The following is a 6730-nucleotide window of genomic DNA, read 5'->3' as shown; positions in this document are numbered from 1 at the left end:
CTAAGAAAGATGGAGCAAAATCACAAAGTCAAACAAAAGACTGTCAATTTCAGCCATATGCTCTGTTTCTCAGAAGCTCCGTGGTGTGTGTGTGTGTGTGTGTGTGTGTGTGTGTGTGTTATGTCTACGTGACAAATAATTTTTGTGCACAAGTTCATGTCTACTCCTGAGCTTTTGTGAATATACTTGTAAAACAATCGTTTTTATATAATAATAAACAAAAGACTTGAGAAAGCCTTCCCAAAAGAGTGTACTTACCAATGTATAACAATGTGCATGTGCACAATATGAACACTTGAAACAGAGGCATGCCTGTATAAGGCATATAAGAAAGCCTACCTTGGACAAAAAACTAAATCACATTCGGGGAATGCAGTAACGCAGCGTTACTTAGATTAGTAACTGTAATATAGTTACTGTTTTGGAAATTGTTACACTACTCGTTACTGTGAAAAGTAATACAATTACAGTAATATATTACTAAGTAATGCGTTACTGGCCAACACTGTTGTGGAGTGCTTCTCTAAATCACACATGCACACACTTTTATCCCAATAAGCAGTGTGTTTTGTTTGTTTGTTGGCATATTTAGGCATTTTTTATTGACAGGACAGCTTAGACTTCTAGCCTCTGTATATGGGCGTGTGCTCTACCAGGTGAGCTACCCAGGCACCTCCCCTAAATAGCAGTGTTAAGTTAAAATGGATGAGAGAAAACTTTCCTATCGATATGTATGATACAAAATGTAGCGCCACTTTTCGACAGTGATTATGACAATGTAAGAGATGATTAGGATTAGAATTATTTCACCCGTCAGTCCACGGTTGGTGCTGGGACGGTTCCTGTCTTTAAGCTGTTCATCACACATTCACTGTGCTTGGCAGTCTGTAGAAAATGATTAGACATTATGGCATATGCCTGAGTTCTGCTGATTTATCTTCCAGCTCTTTTTCAACCTCTTTGAGTTCTGTGATTTTTTCTTTGTATCTTTTTCTCAGTATGTTTGACTTGGTGATTAGCTGGGCCATGAGTGTGCCTGATTTACCCTCAGCTTGCTCTGCCAGTTTGTCTGCGTCTTTTTCTAGGCTGTTTGCTACCTCAATCAGTATCATCTTCTTTTTGAGCTGCTCAAGGTGGTGTTCTGCAACTTTTCTCTTTGTGCATTGCTCGCATGCTTTCTCTTTTCCTGTTCCAGGTGTAGCCGATACTGAGACCTCGCTGAAGCTACAGCTGCCAAAGGCTCCTTTGTCAGAGGTACTTTGAGAATCACCCCACAGACAGAGACGTAGTCACATATCATCCTCTGAGCAACCACTGTGTCCTCCTTCATGTTATCAGCCTCTATCTCCTTGTTTACAGAAAAGCCCCTCTCAACCATTGCTTGGCCATGGGAGAGGAGCAGAAGTTTCCTGGAGAAAGTCCAGAGTTTGGGGTAAGATTGATGGAGGAGCCCATGCAAGAAAACGTCCAGTCTTGTTAGAATGGGTTGGAAGGAGGAGAATGATTCATCTTTTGCCTCCAGAGACAAGAAATTTCCAAATTGCTGGACAATCACATCACCTGTCGTGATTTTTTTTTAAAATCAGTGTAATGAAAAAGTTTAGACAGACAAACCACAAAAAAAAAGTCCATTTGTTTGCTTTTGGTTGTCTGGTTCAGTGTCTCGTCGAACATAATTACAAACGCACCGCATTTTTGGACTTCGGTGATGAGCTCTTTTTTTTATATATGGCGCCAATCCAAATTTAGCCACATATCTGGTCTTGTCTTTTCCACAGGTAAATGCCCGGAATCTGGAAATATTGCTTTGAACACTTCTTCAATCCCGTCATTAGACCTGTATGAATTGTGGCTTGTCACAGTCCTCAGCACCCATATCACCTCTGCTCGGAGTGTTGGCGTAGAGCCACAAATAGCTCTGAGGTCAGCTGACATTGTTGGCTGTGGATCATCATAACATCCAGCGTTGTTGCATTGACATCATTGCTAGCGGTGGAAATGTTGGAGCAGAAGCTAGCAATGGCGGGCTGCTGGCGTGCCTTTACGTAGTCTCTGTGTTTTTTGCTCTGTACATGCGATTCCACCGCTCTGAGCCCCATTGTCCCAAGTTTGAAATTCTTCCGACACATAATGCAGTTCGATTCATAAACATTTCCAGGCACCGACCTTAACCAAGAATACTCGTTTTTTTCAAGCCATTTGTAATTGAACTTGCATTTCCCCATGTTTCTAAGTGGCTATCAACCATTGCTATATTACCTGTGGCGAAATTACGAATCCCACTGACTATGGCCACACCAAGACCCGCCCACAAAGCAGCTCGAATGGTTGGGGTTAGGCCTTTGACCTCGAGTGGTTAAGGTTAGGATAGCCGATTGGTCAGGGGATAGGTCATGTACAAATGAGGTTACATTACCTTGCATAAAAAAATATTCAACCTGGCTGGCAGAACGATTGCCCGCATCTTCGCGGTGACGTGATACAAACATATTTAAGACCTATCCATTCGGAATTTAAGACAATTTAATACTTTTTAAGGCCTTATTTTTAGGAAAAGTGATTTAAGACTTTTTAAGGACCCGTGGCCACCCTGTATTAGTCATGATGTGTTCTTCACCAAATTTAATACCGTTTCATATTTTTAATTAACGAGAGCTTTAGTATGTTATTATACAGTGGATATTTTACAAGCATTGACCAGGTAAAGCAACACTGACCACACCTGGTTAAGTATGAAAACAATATACATCCAACTATTAACTATACCCGCTTATGTTGTACAGGACAGTGTAAAATGCCATAGGCTTAAGCTATTAATGGTGACTAGCAAGGTATAGCAGTTATAACCCCTGTCATCTTGGCTCAAGCTAAAGTTTACTTGCAACAGCTTGGCTGAGAGGGAGTCTGGGCTTTTATGGAGGGGCAGGAGCCACCCTATAAAGAAAAGGGGCGCGCTGGATTTATAAGACAAAACAAGTGGCATTATGAAACTGCTTGCAGCACAATGTGTATCCCCGATCAACTCGTTTGTAAAAAAAAATCATTAAGTTAACATAACATGTTGGAAGCTTTTACCTAATACCTTTTTTAAAAATATATTTATTACTGTGTGTGAAACAGTTGTGTAGGAAGACAGGTAGGTAATTGGACAGAAAGGTATGATCTCAGGCAGATATGTAGGGTGTCAGTCAGTCAACTCAGTGGTACACTAAAAATCTAAGCACTGCAGAGATTTACCTTTTGCCATCTTCAGTCATCCATCACGTTACAGAGAGCTGTGTGACAATTTGTTGGTCCACATCAACATTTGTGTGGTCTCTCGGATCCCAAAGGAGCTTATGTTAAGATGAAAAAAGTAGAAAAGACATGTATTAAATATAGGCATAACTCATACAATTAAATAAGGAGGCAATCAGCACACTACCTGTACTTACCCTTTTGGCCAGTCTGAAACACGGCTGTGGTTGGACACAGAGAGAGAAAAATGAAATTAAAACACTAGGATAAATGTTAGCCAATAGCCCTATCTGCAGCCTAGTGATGACAAACATTAGAAACATAAATTAATCATTTCTGCTAACTTATAATAAACATAATATAATTACCAGATAAAAAGAACAGTAGCCACACAAGCAGTGATGTTAAATTGTTAACAGTTTATAAAAATACAAGTTCACAAATTCACTAAGATATAAGGGAGGTTAACATTACTAAATAATGATAAATAGCTTAAATTAAAGCAACAATTAACCTAACTTTACAGTATTGTTTGCTTCCATTCCAGTGCACTTGCATAGAATCGTTTGACATAAGGTTACACTAGCTAATGTAATATATGCCTCTTGCGTATTGACTACATTAATACATCATTTCAGTTTTAAATGGTTAAATTACTATGCAAAATCTTGTAATTTTGTTTTGTCAGTAATTTTACCTGTATTTGACAGATGTAAGGTGTACATATGCCTTACTTGTTTACTAGTTTATGTTGTTCATATTTAATACTCCGTTACTAATGCAGCTTTAAAGCCCGTTACCATGGGAACTAACAAACATCCCTTCTTGGAGTCAACTAATGTTAGCTAATGACAGTTAGCCATTATCAGCCGTTAGCCCACCACCATCTGCTGACTGTCACCACTATCAGCGATATAAAAGAGATTAAAAGAGAGTATTACAGAACTGAATAACCCCCGTTACACTAACTTAATGTTACACTTAATGGATTGTGCGGCAACAAATATGCCTAATCATATCAACAGACTATTAACTTAACGTTAGAGTACCTTTAACGTTTGCATCAACGTTACAAAACACGGCACAACATTTGAAAATACCAACGAAAGATTTCCCCTGACAAGCAAGTAACTCAACGTTAATAGTCTGTTTCTGTTGCAGCTGTGCGCTAAGACATTTACCTCAAAAATGTCTGCTTGTTGTCACTCTGAAGCCGGCCCGTCCTGGTTTTGGTTAACGAGTCCGACGAGTCTAACAGTCCAACGTCGCAGTTCTGTTTCCAGATTTCTGGCCGCTCTCGCGCACTGCCAGCGTGCACCTGAGCTGCACCGCGCGCAGGGTCTTTTTATGTAGTGCCTGCTCTGTGTGCTCTGGTCAAATGTAGTTCCGGTTCAAACACTTTAATGGCAAGTCCTTAATGGTGGTCTCTATAAATAATATTACAAAGATTTGGCTACGGTGTAAACCTGCTTTATATGAAAAGTGCAATGTTCACTGTAGTGCCAAAATGTATTTAATTTATTACAATGGTGAGATAAAGAGAAAAGCTATTAATAGCTAAGCTACAGGATGATTATCAGAAAATGATCATTATAACGGTGGAGTTGATTTATAGGCCTACACTAATACAATTTGTGTGTCTTGTAGGACTATATGCCTACTGTGTTTTAAGTAATTTCAATATGAATCTGAGGATATTGAGAATGCTTTTCATTATGAATTTATATTTTTATGCTGGGGATGTGTGGAATTATTCTTATATCCTGTATGTGACATTAATTCAATTCAATTTTCTTTATATAGCACCAAATCACAACAACAGTTATCTCACAGCGCTTTTCATAAAAGAGCAGGTCTAGACCATACTCTGTGATGTTATTTACAGAAGCCCAACAATTCCCACCAAGAGCAAGAAACACATGCAGGAAGTGATAGGAGGAGAGGGACGAGAAAGCACAAGACTACCGGAAAGGGGAGAAGTTGAGTTAGTAACATGCATTAATGGGATGAGGTTGCGTAGAGAGGGAGAGAAAGTAGAGGAGAGAGGAATTCAGTGCATCATGGGAAGTCCCCCGGCAGTGTAGGCCTATAGCAGCATAACTAAGGGATGGTTCAAGACTCACCTGAGCCAGCCCTAACTATAAGCTTTATCAAAGAGGAAAGTCTTAAGCCTACTCTTAAATGTGGAGATGGTGTCTGCCTCCTGAACCCAAACTGGAACCTGGTTCCACAGGAGAGGAGCTTGATAGCTGAACGCTCTGGCTCCTAGTCTACTTTTGGAGACTCTAGGAACCACAAGTAACCCTGCATTCTGGGAGCGCAGTGCTCTGGTGGGGTAGTAAGGTACTATGAGCTCTTTAAGATAAGATGGTGCCTGACCATTAAGAGCTTTGTAGGTAAGAAGAATGATTTTAAATTCTATTCTGGATTTTACTGGAAGCCAATGCAGAGAAGCTAAGAGAGGAGAAATATGATCTCTTTTCCTGGTTCCTGTCAGACCACGTGCTGCAGCATTCTGGATCAGCTGAAGAGTCTTAATGGACATTTTCCAGCAGCCTGATAATAGGGAATTGCAATAATCCAGCCTAGAAGTAACAAATGCATGGACTAGTTTTTCTGCATCATTTTTAGATAGTATATTCCTGATTTTCGCAATATTACGTAGGTGAAAAAAGGCGGTCCTTGAAATTTGCTTAATGTGAGACTTAAACAACATGTCCTGATCAAAGATAACTCCAAGATTCCTCACAGTGGTGCTGGAGGCCAGGGCGATGCCATCAGGGGAAACTATATCTTTAGATAATGCGTCACGGAGGTGCTTGGGCCCCAGAACAATAACTTCAGTTTTATCTGAGTTTAACATTAGAAAATTACAGGTCATCCAGGTTTTAATATCCTGAAGACATATTTGAAGTTTAGCTAACTGATTAGTTTCATCTGGCTTGATCGATAGGTATAACTGAGTATCATGAATGTCACAACCCACGCTTGCATAATCTTGTCACAAGATCTCTGACGTAATTGCTGACGTAATCTGCACTCTGCGCATTCGTTGGCGTCTGTAGCCACCTGTCGGAAGCTCCGTCTTGAACCGGACTCTTATCCACTTTTAATCCACTTTTTTCGTTACATTTTTTATATTCTTTTATTTAACTTAACTTTATTTAAGTTTTACGTGGGTTAAGGATTTTAGTCATCCGACATGGATATTAAGATAGATGACCGTAAAAACGCGATCAACGCTACTGATCGCAACAAAGCTCCGGTGACTATGCAAGCCGAGATAACTCTGCCCCTTGAGGACTGCTCACTCCTTAAGAAAGCGAACAAGAAGATTGCTGACCTTATGGAAGACATCCGACGACTTTCAGAGGAACTCAAAGAGAAAGATTCCCTACTGACTGGCTTTATGGATGTGGCTTCAGTACAAGCCAAACAGATTGTTTCTCTTAGCGCAACCGCTAACATCCAGGACACCGTGTTTTGGGACCCC

The 6730-nt window shown here is 40.2% G+C and overlaps 1 protein-coding gene and 2 long non-coding RNA genes across 7 annotated transcripts in view; 2 read left to right on the top strand and 1 right to left on the bottom strand.

Annotated features, from left to right (window-relative positions):
- Positions 1–6730, top strand: part of uvssa (UV-stimulated scaffold protein A) — an 82896-nt gene that overhangs the window by 10384 nt on the left and 65782 nt on the right. The gene's annotated exons all lie outside the window — the stretch shown is intronic.
- On the top strand, positions 940–3624 carry LOC123957788. The gene is made up of 3 exons (XR_006821896.1): positions 940–1254; positions 1360–1432; positions 1779–3624. It is a non-coding gene; the product is annotated as an uncharacterized LOC123957788 (long non-coding RNA).
- LOC123957786 lies at positions 3237–4397 on the bottom strand. The gene is made up of 3 exons (XR_006821895.1): positions 3935–4397; positions 3435–3458; positions 3237–3335 (listed from the first exon to the last, which is right to left on the bottom strand). It is a non-coding gene; the product is annotated as an uncharacterized LOC123957786 (long non-coding RNA).

Source organism: Micropterus dolomieu, linkage group LG19 (assembly GCF_021292245.1).
Source record: "Micropterus dolomieu isolate WLL.071019.BEF.003 ecotype Adirondacks linkage group LG19, ASM2129224v1, whole genome shotgun sequence".
Taxonomy (NCBI): Eukaryota; Metazoa; Chordata; class Actinopteri; order Centrarchiformes; family Centrarchidae; genus Micropterus; species Micropterus dolomieu.
Note: the sequence above shows the minus strand (reverse complement) of the source record. Positions and strands in the feature narration are given on the sequence as shown.